The sequence below is a fragment of the Drosophila biarmipes genome, chromosome 2L, assembly GCF_025231255.1.
Source record: "Drosophila biarmipes strain raj3 chromosome 2L, RU_DBia_V1.1, whole genome shotgun sequence".
In the NCBI taxonomy this organism is placed as follows: Eukaryota; Metazoa; Arthropoda; class Insecta; order Diptera; family Drosophilidae; genus Drosophila; species Drosophila biarmipes.
In genome coordinates this window covers 27,027,764-27,046,066 of record NC_066612.1, presented here as the reverse complement: position 1 = coordinate 27,046,066, position 18,303 = coordinate 27,027,764, and positions in this window count along the sequence as shown.

Genomic DNA, 18,303 nt, shown 5'->3' with positions numbered 1-18,303 from the left:
ATCAACTATTATTATTATTATAATCAACTATAACTATATTTCTGTGACCGCTTTATTGACAGCTATATGTTAAAATCTTCCGACAAATACCGCTACTCTACTGGCGTCGACGGCGATGCAGCTCTCCGGTCACTAGATATAGGAACAAATGTAAAAGAACTCAGAAATGATTCAATACATAGAGCTGAAAAATTAAATACTCAAAACTGCTGCCTGTCATTTAATTGGAAAAACCACTAGCGAAACTATTTTAATAACTCTTATTAAAAGTAAGCCACCATAAACCTTGAAAAATATGAACCTTTATATATCTATATAGTGACATATCCATAGTTCAACGTACTCCTATGCACATGTCCACACACCCACACATACACACAGTCACCCTGGAGAGAGTTGAAAGCAGAGAGTGCGGTCGCGTTTTTAAATCGCTCCGTCTATTTTCCCAAGTTTTCAGCAAAAACCCAAAAGAGCAGCCGGCTATCCGGCCTGGAGCATCTGGACACATACCTGGATGTCAGCTGGCGGCCAGGAGGTCGTGGACAACATCTAGGAAGAACCCGGGAATTTATCCCCAACAGGTTTGGTGGCTAGGCGAGGGAGGGGAGGCATCTTTTTCCTCTTCCTTATTTACACTCGTTGTTTGTTAAGTTGTTGCCAAATTTTCCACTCGCGCTTTTTGTTCGTAAACACTAAATCAGTGGTGAAAAGCGCTTGCGCGACCATCTGATCGTAGTGTCCGAAAGGGGCTGCGGGTGTCATAGCAGCAAGCTTCGGACAGGGTGCAGGCAAAGCACACAAGTGCGTGCCGTAGCACGTAGGAACACCTTGGCGGTATTTGTTCGCGGGAAAATTATAAATAAAAAACTTTTAAACCTGACCACTAAGATTTATTCCTTTTCTATTAAATAACTGAGCAAAGTCCGATCGAAGAGAAACGGGTCACTGCAGGTAAAGGCCCAAATTTCGTGCAGTACCGGTGAATTCCCCAGGCGGGGATATGGTGGGTAGGGGACCGGGGCAAAACCCCCTGGAGCAAGCCTAGGAGTTGGACTGGTGGTGGGCGGTGGTACGCCAGCAAGCAAAGGACTGGCGGCGCCGGATAATGCAGACGGATTCCACACGCCACTGTCCAGCTTACCTGACTGGGCCAACATGGGAGCTGAAGAAGCTAATGGACGGAAAGCGCTCCATCACAAACCCTATGCGGGACATAGTCGATGAAATTGACTATCTCCAGAGAGAAGTTCTGTCGGCAGTGCAAGGCATACTCGAAGAACAGGAAAGAGCTAAGGTGACTGCTAAATAGCAAGCGACCCAGGGGACATGAAACTGGGAAAACGCTAGCCATGCCAGCAAAGAAGGCGATGCAAAAGGCGCCGGCAGGCGAAGCTAGCCAAGGGGGAAATAGGGGCAAACATGCTGGGACCGAGAGCACCAGTAAGCGGTTAAGTCACAGTTTGATGTAGAACTGCCAGAATCTGCGGTGGTAGGACTATGGGCGGCGTATGGGAGCACCCAAACCGCCACACTAAGAGTTATGCCCGACATAGTAAGGCGTCTCATGGAAAAGGGAAAACACAGGTTGTGATGGACCTGGTGCATAATCCGGTCAAAGATAACACCCAAAAGTTGCTTTAAGTATATGGAGTTATGGATATAGCAGGGAACTGCAGATCCCAGGAGGACTGCTCTAAATGCTGCTACAACTGGTGCGCGAAGAAGCACCAAGCCAGAGGCTGCAGAGCAAAGGCCTGCTGTATGCTCTGCAAGCGCAAAAAGGAGAAGAACTGTGACCACTCAACAATGAGTGGAAAATGCCCGTACTTCAGGAGGGCTTTGCAAGGGCTTAGGGGCTAATGAAGATTCTTCAGATCAACCTAAACCACTGCGATGTTGCCCAATCGTTGCTGGAGCAAAATGTCATCGAGCAAAACGTAGACATGGCACTCATAAGCGAGCAATATGGAAATAAAAACTGCGGTGAATGGCTAGCAAATAGTAGCAAAAAATCGGTGATATGGAGCTGCGTAAACCCAAGGCGCCAGATTAGCAGGAAAAATAGCGGAAATTGCTTCGCCAGGGCCCATGTGAATGGTATAGCTTTCTATAGCTGCTACCTGCCGCCAAGCCTTAGCCTCCCCCAGGCAATAAATGTGCTCGAAGAGATTGCAGAAGACGCCCGGGAAAATCGCCCTGCCGTAATTGCCGGGGACTTTAACGCCTGGGCTACGGAGTGGGGCTCCCCCTGAACGAATGCGAGGGGAAGGGCGCTACTGAAGAGCTTCGCCGCACTTGAGCTAGTACTGCTGAACTCTGGAACAAAACCGACTTTTTCTAGAGCCGGAACAAGTTCCATCACTGACCTCACATTTGTGAGCGCTGGACTGGCTTCGGGCTCCAGCTGGGAGGTTAGTGACGCCTATATGGGTAGTGATCATGCGGCAATAATTTGCACGATTAAGTCCACAAATGGCCCACCACACGTTCCAAAGACCGTGGTAGGGTACAAGCTAGAAACGCTAGACGTGGGGATGGTGCAGATGTTGTTCGAGGACCTCTCTACAAACGGATCAGAAGACGAAAGGGCAAACCGCATCGCAGATTTTACCAAGGTAGCCTGTAATGCATTTATGCAGTGGAAGGGGAAACCCCCATCAAGGAGAAGACCGGCATACTGGTGGAACCAATCCATTGCGGAAGCCAGGAAAGAATGCGATAGAGCAAGACGCGCATACCAACGATCAAGAGGAAGACTCGAATTCAGGGCACTCCAGATATACTACAGGGAAAAAAGACGAGCCCTGGAAAAACTCATAAAAGAAAGCAAACGCAGGTGTTTTAATAATAAATGCGAAGAAATAGACTACAACCCTTGGGGCTTCGCATATAAACTTGTCACAAAACGGCTTCGGGCATTTAGTAGACCGTCGCCGACATGCCCAGTCATCCTAAAAAGGGTAGCCGAAACACTATTCCCTGAGCAAGAGAGTACGGCGCGTATAGCACAGATCGTAGATACGAGAAGCATAAAGCTCACAAGTCCTGAAGAAGTCCTTGAGGTTCTGAAGACAATAAAGGACGACAAGGCACCGAGACCTGATGGAATCCCGAATAAAGTACTAAATATAGCCATAAAAGCAAACATAAAGCGGTATGTTGACATGTATAATGCATGCCTAACAGAAGGTGTGTTCCCTAGTCGCTGGAAAACTCAGCGGTTGGTACTCATACCAAAGGGGGACAAGCCAGCGGAGGAGCCTTTTTTGTATAGGCTTCACTTCATGCTAGATACGCTGGGTAAAGTACTTGAAAGGATAATCCACTCCCGGCTAGAAGGTGCCCTTGTCGGAACCAACGGCCTCTCTGAGATGCAGTATTGTTTTCGAAAGGGACTATCTACAATCGATGCCATTGGTAAACTGTGCGAAATCGCAGACAAAGCCATTGAGGGAAAAAGGTGGTTGTACGGCACTAAGCAGTATTGCATAGCGGCAACATTGGATGTTAAAAACGCATTCAACTCCGCTAGCTGGCACCACACACTAAATGCATTAAGCAAACTTAATGTCCCAGTGTACATACAGCGAGTAATAGCGGGCTACTCTGAAGGCCGCCTGCTCCTGTACGAAACTGAATCCGGGCAATCGACTCACAGGGTCACCGGGGGAGTCCCCCAACGATCAGTCCTAGGCCCTTTGTTGTGGAATGTAATGTACGACGAGATCCTTAGGATCACGATGCCCGAAGGGCATGACTCATTGGTTTCGCGGATGACGTAGCCATAGTAGTTACGGCCAAGAAACTCCCAGACGCGGAAAGAATCTGCAATGAAGCTGGGAAACGAGCAAGCGCATGACTCGATTCTAAGGGTCTCGCCTTGCCAGCTCATAAGACCGAAGCAGTCCTGATAAGTAGCAGGCAGAAAGTGGAAACGGCCACTTTTAAAATTGGAAAAGCCACCATAAAATCTTGCCTAAGCCTCAAATACTTGGGGGTCATGATCGACCACCAGCTTTTTTTCAAAGAGCATCTAGCGTACGCTAGTGGCAAGGCAGGCAGAACCGCGGCCGTAATTTCGGGAATTATGGCGAACACTCGTGCCCTGAGGGTTTGCTGCGTTCCGCACGGTATCCCAAGACGCGGCGCTAGTTAAATCAGGAGGAGCTAGCAGTGGAGTCAGCGGGAATCCGCGCAGGTAGCACGGGGTCGAAACTGTCGAATCCCTACGAAAAAGGTGCAGGCAACTTACCATTGCAAAGTGGCAGGAGAGGTGGGCAAATAGTAGCAAAGGACGATGGACGCATAAGCTGATCCCAGAACTGCAGAGATGGCTGGAAGCATGAACATGTGGACTTTTACTTAACGCAACTGCTGACAGGACATGGATGCTTAAAAAACTACCTGAATAGGTTTAAGCATGAACGTTATCCGCACTGTCCACTCTGTGAGTCGGATAATGAAGACGCAGAGCACATATTTTTTGTCTCTCCGAGATTTGAAAATGAACGTCGAGATCTGAGCATTAGGATTGGGAGGACGCCAGCCGTTGGTAACCTGGTGGAAATTAAGCTTGAATCAGAAGTAAATTGGTCCGCTGTATGTAACATGGCCACAATAGTTCTTAAAAACCGCTCATCGCAGAAAGGCTACAAATTCCAATAGGATAGTATCCTAGAGAGCCCTTAGGGCATTACCCCGACGATGTAATACCTAACGGCAGTACCGCCGGGGAAGCGGGGAGGGGGTGGAGTTTTTACTGGGTTAGAGTCCCAGACTTCGGTAAGCTAGCACAGTTCCGAGTTGGCATTCGATGCTTTGAACCACCACTAACAAAAAACAAAAAACAAAAAAAAAAAAACACAGTCGCCCTCGAGAAACTCTTTAAGAAATAATAATCAAGTCACCATCTAAGAAATAAGAATCCAAATTTAATTGTAAACAAGCCAATAGAAAATTACCAAGCCAATGATTTATTAGGCACATACACGGAACATATATAGTTAAAAGAAACGCATGAGAAAAAAATTTAAATTATGAAATCGGATAGATAAAAACTAAACTAAACTAACTAAAAGAAAAAAAAAACGATTATTATGGGAATACAAATCATGCAGTAAGTAAAACTAATTAAAATATAAAGCACTGGGAAAAATTAACATATTTAAAAAAAACTATTATAATATTACAACTTATTATTGATAATTATGTACTATTTTCTTGTTTATAATAAATTATTGTTAAACATTTATTGTTAATTAAATTTTATTAGTTATGAAGTATTTTAGTCTTTATTAGCCGAGACGAGCCGTTGACAACATTGTCGTAGGATTATACGGGATCACCAGAGTCATGCTCTGATGCAGTGATCATAGGCTGGGAGGGGACACTCATCACATAACAGCTGTGATGACCTACCTTAATTCTCGCTCCCGCTCTCTCTCTGGTTTTTTTCTCTCTCTCCTTTCTCTTTCTCTCTCTCTCTTTTTGTTTTTTTCTCTTCTTTTTTTTGAGACATTTTTGGATTTTTCTCTCTTTTCGGCTAGTCTTCTAGCAATTATTTTTTTTGTCGCAGCACGCTCAATTCTGTTCTTTAATTAATTATAATGAGCAGCGAAGGAATGGGCTATTGGAATAGGCAAGACCACCACTCCCAAAGCCGACAAGCTAGAGTTGGACTCTAAAGCGTGCCACGCACATACCATTAGCCCTGTCGCCTTTAGCTTCCTTCCCTTGCACGTTACATCGCTAGTTCCATTTTATACCCTTGCAGAGGGTATAATAATTTCAGTCAGAAGTTGTCAACGCAGTGAAGGACGTTTCCGACCCCATAAAGTATATATATTCTTGATCAGCGTCACTAGACGAGTCGATCTAGCCATGACCGTCTGTCCGTTCGTTTCTACGAAAACTAGTCCCTCAGTTTTAAAGCTATCCGGCTGAAACTTTCCTAAAAATCTTCTTTTAATTGCGGGTAGTATATAAGTCGGAACCAGCCGGATCGGACAACTCTATCTTATAGCTCCCATAGGAAAATTAAAAAAAATTATATCTTCGGTGTTTTGTAACATATTACTTTCTAGGCTTGAAAATAACATTTTTTAAATAGTTGTGAATTTTGAATTAAATTTTATCAAAATCGGACGACTAATCATATAGCTGCCATATGAACGATCGGAAAATTTATGGTAAAATAATATGAAAAAACTGTATCTTCGGTGTTCTTTAACATATAACCTCCTACATTTTGAAATAAAATTTTTTGTTAATTGGTTTTAAATTTCGAATTAAATTTGATCGAAATCGGACGACTATATCTGATAGCTGTTATAGGAATGATCGGAAAATTGGTCGGAAAATGATTTATAAGAAATTATAGCTTTGGTGCTTAAGCATAAATAAAACCTTCTTAGCTTGGAAATAACATTTCTTAATTAGTTCTGAATTTTGAATTAAATTTAACAAGATCGGATCATATAGCTAAAGTTGATTATTTCCTATAACTGCAAACTGCAAACTTCGGCTTGTTTTCAACTTTCTTGTTTAAATTAAATTTGTTTTATCAAAAAAATATTATTTGTAGAACTTTCGAGGACGCAGCCCCACGTTGTTCGACAATTAATTTTTTTTTTTTGTCGTTTTTATTGCTATCATTTTTTTATTGGTGTTAGACATTAATTTAAAAATTCACTTATTCATCAAGACACTTTTATTTTTTATAGATAGGTATGACCGATCGCATTTTTATTTTAAAATATTGTCCAAAAAACCTCGGCTAGAAGCTTTTCTTTCTTAAGCTCAGCACTTTTACTTTAAAAACCTATGCTGAAACTGTCGCATATCGTTTTGAAATGCGATTTTGGCGGACGCTTGGAGCGCAAAATGCGCAATTGATTGGGCTTCGAACGGAAGCTGATGTTTACTTTATTTTTGATTTGTTTAACTTAGCTGGGGAACCAGAATCGGACCTCGGACCTTAAAGCCAAAGGCAAAGACGAAGGCGAATGCAGAGATTGAAATTATTGTTTATAAAATCCATAAGCAGCCTGGTTTCACGGGTTGGATAGCTCTCCCCCTTCTAAGATGGATCGTCCCGATTCAATATGTAATTCATTTAATTGATCTATTAATTCTGCTAAAATTATTTATTGGTTAATGGATTTTTCGGATTCTGGCCGTTGTTTTTAGGTTACAAATAATTTAGCATTTTAGTATTTTATAATAAGTAGAAAAATGAAATATATAATGACTAAAATTAATAATATAAAGGTAAGTGATATTTTAATATTATTAATTTTAATGAAGGGATTTAAAATCTATATATATAAAAGAAAGTCGTGTTAGTTACACCACTTTTAACTTAAGAACGACAGAACAGATTTGGCTGAAAATTGGTAGGGAGGTAACTTAGAGCCAGGACACGGACATAGGATACTTTTTATCCCTTTCGACAGCGTTCCTCTGTGACTTGACATGAAACGTCAGTCACTATAAAACGTGGTATAACAAAAAAGAATCAGACTTGGAATAACAAAACGCAAATGACAGCTAGTAATTGACGTAAAATGACAGCTATCTAATGACGTATGGATGACAATTTGATATTTGTAAGAAATCAATATTAACACTATTTCTATTAAATAAATAATTAACAAGTGAATTGAAGTGAAGTGGAGTTAAATTAATAATGCCGCGACCAAGACGATCGAATCTTTCCCGACAAAGCCGTAATGCAAGAAGAATACAAAATACTGCAAATGAAAGGACTGAAGAAGAACAAGAAATTACACGTGAACAGCGCCGCAATAGTATGGCTCGACTTCGTGCTTCTCAATCACGAGAGCAAAGTGAAGCAGCCCGTGAAACAGCTCGGTTGGCAATGCAGAATCGTCGAGCGAACAACAGAAGTCAACAAATAGATAATTTGCGACGCAGAACAAGATATTTAGCTGATTTGAATCGAGCTGCGTTTCGATACGGTTGCAGCAATGATTACAGCTTGCATCCTAGCGTTTGCATTGGGCTTCATGGGCAACATGGAAGAACAACTTGATCGACGCCTAGGGATCAACGCAGGAATGAAGCGAGAAATTCTTCAAGACTTGCAGTGTCTGCTTCATGAACATCAGGTTGTTTAAGAGTGCTTTAGAGCGCATGCCAAATGATGACTATAAAGTTGTCATCAAAGCAGATAAACGACCATCTGGAACACACGAACGCACATTTAATGCTCCAACAGTAGACGAAGTTGCCATCCTGATTGTTGGTGAACAATTGGAAAAACGCGATATTAAGCCGGAACAAAGTTCGCCGGGGCAGCTAGTTTGTTATATTATCTAAAGAGAGTTCCGAGTTATTTGATAAAATGTAATCGGATATTTCATAATTTTTGAAGTGGTTCGTAGTTATGTAGTCAAGAATTTTGTTTTCCAAATTGGTATATGAGATATTATTACTTTTGGTAGTACCATTAAATGTTAAATATGTTAATATTATTACCATTTATAAGAATGGCACCATTTTGTATAATGCCTATTTTTATTTCTTTCTCTTATTTTTTTACAAGTTTTTTCCTTATTTAAGGTGCAATAAATATTAAAAAGTTTGCACTTAAAGTTAGACATTTCATAAAACATATTTTCGCATTTTGCGACTTGAGTGCTTAATACTAGTTTCCCATCGATTTGAGAATTGTATATGTTTTTTATTATTTATTTTATTTATTTATTTAGTATTAGCTATTATACATAAAAGTATTTATAATATAAGTAAGGGTTTATGGCTAAACAATTAATAAGAGTTATAACAGTCGTATTGTTTAAATTTGATGCATGATTTTACTTTTCGTTACACAGAAAAAAAATTGATATTATATGATGGTTAATTTGATGAAATTCAATATCAAATCGGCCTTGATACGGCACATATCATAATATCATTTTTACATTAGCGGTATCACTTTTTTCTAGAAAAGAGCTTTGACAAAGCTTTTTTGTCACAATCAAGCGTTGGCTCAGAGGGCTACCGCTTCGTTTTTGATACACAGAGGGTTATTTTTTTTATTGAAATCTGAAATCATTTAAATGCAGCTTTGTTATAACAATTATAAGGCATTTCAGATATTATTCTTAAACACTTAAAGCATACTCTGCCTTGGGGCGTATTTGAACCTGGTACCTTCAGCATCAGAGACAGACACCTTAGCAGCTGATCTATCGTACATTGTTTTTCGCGGGCGTTAAGTTCAAAAGCCATGAAAACCATGTTAGTGCAAGCGAGACAACATGTTTGAAGTAAGCCAAGTCGAATTTCGAATTTCACGTAATCAACGCCGCCATATTGCTCTATCTTCTATTTTTCGATGTCAAGAAATATTCAAAAAGAGAGAAATCGTGAAAATTAAATTTTTTGGTATAAATTTGACATTATTTCGTGGAAATTGGATTGGATTGGATGGATAGGAAATTAGGATTGCCTTTTTTTCAGGGTTAAATTGTTTATACCAGTGAATAAATCAAAGTAAATGACCACCAGTCTTCCAGTTCGATGTCGAGCAGTATCTGTTTGATGTCCTGCTGTACTCCAGGTATAATTGTATGGCACGGAGCCTGTTCGGCTAACTTTGCTGCTTTGTCGGCTAACTCGTTTCCGGATATTCCTATATGCGCTGGGACCCATAGTAGCTTAATTTTGGCACTAATTTGTATGCAGAGGTGACGAACTTCACATAGAAGGTTGCTGTTATTGTAGAAGTTTTGGACTCCTTGCAGAGTGGAAAGACTGTCACTGTAGATGATATATCTTCCTTTTAGGCCGAGGGAAACTTTAATCTTTAAACTTTAAAACCCACGAAATAATTGTTCTGTGCTCGTCTACTACTGCGAAAGAGGTTGTGGTTTCGGACTTAGATCCGTCCGTATAGAACCATTTCCGATCAGAGTAGTTGTCGGTAACTTCGTGGAATAGCTGCTTAAACGTTGTGACTGGTGTCCTAAATTTTTGCAGAACATAGAGTGAAGTGTCAATGGCCGTGGAGCGTAATTTTCATGGGGGTGACGGGATAACTTTATTCCATCGGTAAGACTTTCCAATATTATATACATCTTCGTATCGAAGTTCAAAAGACCTTCAACTTAGCGAAGTCTTTCATGATCAATCGTTCAATCTGAGTAAGACACTCTATCTAAATTCTATATTCTGCAAAATGGCATTCCACAAGGATCGCCTTTCTCTGGGGTGTTTTTTATGATTGCCTTCTAATCCTTAAATAACATTATTTTAAGATATAAGAAAATTAACCTTTCAATCTATGCAGATGATGCCAGATGATGCCAGACATAGAACTCGTACCATTTCTTAAAATTCTCTATCGATAAACGACTCACATTCAAACAACATTGTATAGAACTCAGGATAAAACTTAACAACATCTTTATATTATAAAATTCTTAACAACTAAGCGCTCACTAATTTACCTCACAACATTTATACAAGCGACGAGAGCCTTGATGCTGTCCAAAATCGAGTATGGCCTCCCTATCTACGGATGGTGAGCGCCATCTAACCTAAATAAGATCTTACCTCCTTATCACGCTGATGTGAGACGGAACATTGGCGCCTTTCCAACGACCCCAACGAAATGCTTTCTGGCCGAAGCCCGATTACCGGATATTAAAAGAGTGCCATACTGTTGTTTAAAAGCTGATAAGTTTATGTTTTGTAATGAACCACAAAAGTCTTTTGGCTTACATTTTTTCAAGAGTGTTGCTTAAACAGGGAATGAGAGAAATGGGTCTAAAAAAGGATATTTCATGGATTGGTTTATAAGGTTTTAAAATTGGGATTATATCGGCGGATTTCCATACGTGGACGTAGGAGCCTTTACGAAGCATTTCATTGTACATAGGCGATACTTAGCTTCGGAGGGCAAATGTTTGCGCATTGGGTTTGAAATCCAGTCTAAAGCGGGAGTTTTACCTTTCGCGTACAGAAGGGCATATTCAAGCCCGCTACTGGTAAAATTAGAGTCGAGATCAGTAGTAGATGCGAGAGAATTTCTACTTTGCGGGTATTGTATTGGTGGGAGAAGTTGTCGTCCTTGGAATAGTCTGACCAAAGGTTCCCAAAAGCGTCGCAAATGTCTGTAGATGATGCACCTCTTTTTTACTTAATTGTTTTAAGGCTATGTGAGGAGTTACCAATAAAGCGATTTAGATCGGAGCATGTCTTAGATGTGAATCGTTCAAAGGATTCCCGTTTTGCTATTTTAGATTTGTATTTAAATAACGAATTGGATTTCCTGTAAGAGATCAGAGCAGCAGTGCTCCTGGCTTGTTTATAAGTATGCCAAAGGGATTGCTTTTGTTTCCTTAGATCTTGAAGCTTTTGACTCCACCAAGGGACAATTCGCTTATGTAGACAGGATTTGGTTTGCGGGATTGCTACATTAGCTACTGCTTTAATTCCTTTTATAATTTTTGTTGCAAAGAGATTTAGGTCGTTGGTTGAAGGAAAATTAAAGCTAACTTTGTATTTGTCGCGGTACAGATCCCAATTTGACTTCTCCATTTTAAATTTCGGAGGAGGTGAAATATTTTTGGGAATGGCTTGCAAATGAATGTGTGTAACTAGATAGTGATCACTTCCACATAGAGGGTCTTTTTCGGACCACGAACAAAAAAAAGAACCATGCGGAGGCTAAAGTAAGGTCCATAGCCTTGAAGGAGTTGTGGGTACAATGAAGGGTAGCTGAGCCATCATTAAGAATAATCAAGATTAATTTGGTTATTACCTCTTCTATTTGAAGCCCTCTTGAGTTATATGAGGTTGACCCCCACATTGGAATACAAGCATTGAAATCTCCAACATAGAGGATTGGTAAGATCTACTTTTTTGAGTATTTTATTGGCGGTCACGAGTTGGGATGGAGGTATATACGTAATAAAAATACAAATATTGGGTTGTAGGATTTCGATACCTAAAGAGCATGTACTGTCACTTATTGATATAAGGTTAGCATTTATATGTGTTTCCTGCAGGCAAATAACATCCGGTTTGGTATCGTTAATTAAAAGTTGTAGTTCGTTAACAATTATGTTTAAGTAAACATTCATGTTCCATTGTACTAGTGTAATGGACATAAGCGGGAAAAGAAATTGGAAATTATTGCGTTGAGATCTGGGATAGACAAAATTATGAATCACTCATAGAATCGTCAGAAAAGTCCTTTTTACATTATTCGATTTATTTGTGTGTGAAGTTGAAAATTGTTGGACTGTTTGCTTCATGCTCAGCACGAATTTGTTGTATTAGTGCAAAAGATGCAGGGGATAGGTTAAACTTGTTTTAACTATCGGGGAAAAAATTAAAAAACATTATATTTTTGGTGTTTCTTAACATAATACCTCCCACGCTTGGAAACAACAGTTTTAAATTGTTTTTGAATTTCGAATTAAATTTTATCAAAATCGGACAACTATATCATATAGATGTCATAGAAACGATCGAAAAATTGGTGGAAAAATAATATGAAACAAATAAGCTTTGGTGCCTTTTGACATATAACTTCTTACGCTTGGAAATTACATTTTTAAATAATTTCTGAATTTTGAACTAAAATTAATCACAATCGGGCGACTATATCGTTATAATTTTTAAACAATGATCACTTTCACAATGTTAGTTGTCGTCGATTGCTGATGGATATATTAATTTTTTCATTGAAAATGTTGAGTAATTGGCCGCACGAGCTCTGTTTTTATTTAACTTATTTTTTATTAAATAATTATTAGGAACTTTTTTATATCTCGGCGCGACGTTGGGCGGAAATTAATTTTCATCCGGAAATTTTTAAGAAAAATATATATATTTATTATTTTTAAATATTTTATTATGTAAAATCTTTATTAAAAATATTATTAACACAAAACATTTGTTAGGTTTTACTTTACTGATCTCCACTCGGGTCAAAATGACACTGCCGTCTCCCATCTTAAATGAAATCCAACGAATCTCGGCCAGGAGCTTTTTTTAACTTTAGAACTTAAATTTATGTTTAGATTAAAAGCTTAAGTTAAGACCGTCGCATCTCATTGCGAAATTCAATTATGCTGACCGATGCAATTTGGCGGACGCTTGGAACGCAAAAGGCGCTATTGATTAGACGTCGAACGGAAGCTGATGTTTACTTTAATTTTGATTTCTTTAACTTGAAGTAGTTGGAGTTACCCTCGCGAAAATTGATTAATAAACAAAACCAGTGATTTAATAAAATATAATAACGATTCCCACCCTGCAGTACCATTCAACACTGAATGAGCTCCGAATCACTACTAAGTGCTCATCGCAGGATTCTGTTTTATTTATGTCAAAATATTTATGTCCATGATTATATTTAAAAAAAAAAAAAAACAATTTTTAATTTGAGATTCAAAGTAAGTCCAGTGGAATCCACTTAAAAGACCTATTGGGACTTAAAGAGTGAGAAGTTCTGGTTAAAATGATTATAGTTAGAAAAGACCATTTTTACGATTCTTAAAGAAATTTAATTTTTTAGATCATATCCTGAAATATAACGAGAGTCAGCTGAATTTATACAGCAGATTTTTTAAAAACTTTTGACTTATTTATCCTGAATTCAGTGGTTGTAAAGGGAAAAGACCGCTTAACTCAAACAAAAAATGATAAAAATGTGAAGTGAACTCTATATATTTTTGTTCCTATGACAATATTAAGATAAATTCTTTTGATTTACTTTAATACTCGAAGTTTTATGAAATTAGAAATAGACAAGTTGATGTGATCATTGGTTTTGATTATTTTTCAATGTTAGCGTGGATAACTCCAACTACTTCACTTAAGTAAACGCAAGTGAAAAAGACTAGGAAGGACAAAACAACAAGTAACATCAATGGGTTCCGTTATCCGTTGTTGTTCTGTTTTTTTGGCATGTTCCGTTCGTTCATGCATGTTCCGTTGCACATGAAAGCAGGGAACTTATGGACATGTAGGACTATGCAAGGCGTTATGTAAAAATATCATTTTGAAAATTCACTTATTAATAAATAATTATTGATAAACTTATTAACTAAAAAATTATATATATATATATTAAGCCCCACCCTGCAGGGTGGTTGAGCAATCAGGCGACCTCAAAGACGGAACGCTACAAGCAAGTGCAGGCCACGCCCTCGCCCTGTCGCGAACCGCCAGCAGGAGTGGCTGGTGTATACGAGCAGACCACGTTGCCCCTCGAGGGGGATGAGTCCAGACCACACTATATTTTGGCTCCAGTGACGGTGCACAGGCACATGGAAACCGACGAGTCGTAGTCCTTCTATCGTTGTTAAGTTTTAGAGCGTAAGATATCCGCTTGTTTGCCAATATAGCTAGTAAGATTTCGAACGGGCAGTTCATATAGCTACCATAGGAACGATTGGAAAAATAGTGGTAAAATAATATGAAAATTATGTCTTCAGTGTTTTTTAACATATAATAACATTTTTCAATTGGTTTTGAATTTCGAATTAAATTTTATCAAAATCGGTCGACTATATTATATAGCTGCTATAAAAACGATCGGAAAACTGGTGGAAAAATAATATGAAAGAAATTATAGTTTTGGTTCTTTTTGACATAATATCTTATAATATTTTTTTATTTTGAAGAATGTTGAATTCAATTTAATGAAAATTGAACTACAATAGATGTAAAAAAACGGTCTGAAAAAAGAATGAAATAATTTTTTTTAACATCATTGAAGTCAGCAACAATCCTTAAAAAAATCACCTGGTTTTACTAAAGTTGATTATTTCTTATAACTGAAAGGATATACAAACGTCGGCTTGCCGAAGCTAACTCCCTTTCTGGTTTCAAGTTCAATTTGGTGAAACCCTTACATTAGGTCGGGACATGAAAAATATTTTTGTCTACCTAGTTGGTCTAAAATGTTATCAATTCTAGGTAGTGGGAACTTATCATACAATAGTTTTTTATTGATCAATTAGTAGTAGTCAATTAGTAATCGCCGTTTCTTTTCATCTGAGCACGGCGTGGATTTTTTTGGAACTAATAAGAGTGTGGGCTGTTATATGCAGATACAGATAATACTACAATTGTATCTTTTATTAATTTTGTACCTGTGGTTGAATTTGTCTTTTTGACTATGAGTAGTAGTTCTTGATACAGACCTGTTCATCATCCCTCAATCTCAGCTTTTGTTTATAAAAGTAATTAGTACTCAACGATTCGGTTTCCAATCGGAATACATCGCTATATAGTGTGCGAACAGTTGACATTTGTGTTCGGAATTGTGGAGGAAAATTTTTGGCATGTTGAGATAATACAGGCATTTATCTATTTTCTTTGTTTGATTGAACTAGGTCGTAGTTCGAAAGTGATTCACAATTTAATTTATTTATATTGACTACCTTATCTGTATTTGTTGTGTTAAGTAGTCTAATAAAAAATATAAGCATTTTTAGGTGATGCTATGGTATTTCCTCTGTATATACCATGCTTAATTTGGAATCAATTCATCTTGCTGGCAGAATTAAGGAGTTATTGCCAGTTATTGGAAATTTAAAGTGTCTATTAAAAATATAAGTTCCTTTCCTGTCGCTATATTTTTAAAAGTTGCAAAAGTATTTTGGATGAGATTGATTGGGTGAATTTTTGTGGTTCCTATTGCTGGGTATCTGAAAAGTTGTTGGGAGTTGAATGTTCCATTACTCAGGTTAACCAACTTCAAAGCTGTTAAAAATCTTTAAATGTGTGGCGTTCGAGATATCTTTTTTATATGCCCTTTGGGCTGCTGGATTTGCCATAATGTTTATATCTTCTTTCGCTTCTTTTACTGTTATAAATACAAAATTTGTTCGTAAGTTGATCAATAATTTAGATAATTTTGACCAATTCGCTCTATTTATTGCTGTCCTATTTTCATGCATTAAAGTTCTTGCCTTATTGAAAGAATCGACAAGGATCTTTGCATGTTTATTAATAGTATCTTTATTTATTGGCCTATTTTGGCTTATACAATTGTAAGACTTGTCAAAGATGTCTTCTATTTCACGGATATGGAGAGTTAACTGCTACCATTCCATATTAAAATTTTATTCATTTTTTTTGAATCAATTGTGCTTAATTTGTAGTACGAAACTTTTTTTTTTGTGTCCTAACACTGGGAGTATGTCTATTTCCGAGAATACTTTACAGTTTCTGACGATTGGTTTTTGCGCACCGCTGCAATGAATTAGCGGGGAAAAAGCGGGTCATACCTATTCATGTACTCGTTTTCAAAATTTGAAGTTGATAATGGCTCTGCTCTGTTTCTTAGTATGGCTAATATCCTTTTCTGTTTCTTAGTATGGCTAATATCCTTTTCTCAAAATTTGGTTGATTGGCTATTGTAATTCTAATGCAATTTGTGGTATTTATTTTAATTTTTGTATACCTTTGCAGAGGGTATAATGACTTTAGTCAGAAGTTTGCAACGCAGTGAGGCTGACGTTTCCGACAGAATAAGAATGAAATAATTTTTTTTTTAATATCACTGAAGTCAGCCAGAATCCTTACAAATTTCACATAGTGTTACTAAAGTTTATTATTTTCTATAACTGCAAGGGTATACAAAAATCGGCTTGCCGAAGCTTCCTGAAGCTTCCCTTCTTGTTTTTTAATAATTTGTACATCCCTTTTTTTTCAAAATGTTTATTTTCTTTTTTTAGTATGTCGCTGCATACATATAAAATTATTGTATATTTTTTTTTTTGAAATATATATTTATAACAATGGTTTTCATTGTAATAATTTAGATTTAATCCAGATCATTAGCCTGGTTTGTATTTATCGCTCTGTTTGATACACACTTATTGTGGTACACATAGGCTTTATACAAAATGTATTCACTCATAAATTTTACACTAAATTTTAATAAAAATGTTCATTTATATTTCTTTGTTTTATTTATTTTGTTTTGGATTACATGTGTATTCGCACTCAGTGTTCTCAAGAGGTTCTTTACAAACTACAGGACACTTTGGTTTTTGTGCTTCATTCATATCCTGTTTATTTTTATACGCATTCAGCTCTCTATACGTATTTTCTAACTCTTTCTTAATTTGTACATTTTCCTCCCAGGGTAGTGTGATCGCTTTTTCAGCGTACAATTGCTTATTTAATTCTTTTATTTTAAGAGTAAGGAATTTTAGTTTGACCTCCCCTCTTTTTTATTTCTTTTAAATTCTTCCTAAATTAGGCATTTGTATTTCTATATGTTATTTTGTGTTGTATATATATTTTTTGTTAGTTGAAAATTATATTTGTAATATGTGTACCCTTGCAGAGGGTATCATAATTTCAGTCAGAAGTTTGCATTGCAGTGAAGGAAACGTATTCTTGATCAGCGTCACTAAACGAGTCGTTCTAGTCATGTCCGTCTGTCTGTCCGTTTCTACGCAAACTAGTCTCTCAGTTTTGAAGCTATCGGGCTGAAACTTTTCCAAAAGTCATCTTTCTATAGCAGGTAGTATATAGGTCGGAACCAGCCGGATCGCAGAACTGTATCTTATAGCTCCCATAGGAACTATCGGGGAAAAATTTTTAAATAGTGTTTTTTTAACATATAACCTTCATAGCTTGGAAATCGCATTTTTTAATTAGTTCTAAATTTCGAAATTATTTATATCCAAATCGGAACAATCGGAAAATTAGTGGTAAAATAATATGAAAAAATTATATCTTCGGTGTTTTTTAACATATAACCTTGGAAATAACATTTTTTATTTAGTTCTGAATTTCGAATTAAATTTTATCAAAATTGAAAACCTATATCATCTAGCTGTCATAGGAACGATCGGAAAATTGGTGGAAAAGTAATATATAACAACTGGTAGCTTTGGTGCTTTTTCATATAACCGTCTTAACTTGGAAATAACATTTTGTAATTAGTTTCGAATTTCGAATTAAATTTTATTAAAATCGGATGACTTTATCGTATAGCTGTCATAGGAATAATCGGGAAATTAGTGGGAATATAATATAAACAAATTATTTACTTAAGTTGATTATTTCTTATAACTGCAAGGGTATACAAACTTCGTCTTGCCGAAGTTAACTTCCTTTCTTATTTTTTTAAAAGATTTAAATATTAACATTTATCCGTACCTAGGTAAACAAAAACAAACGACACCAATCGTTACAGACTTGTTTAAATTCCTTGATGTTCCTTGCATGGATTTTGTATGAAGCCAATCATACTCGTTTCTGGCAGCCACACGGACAAGCCTGCCAAAGCGAAGCGCA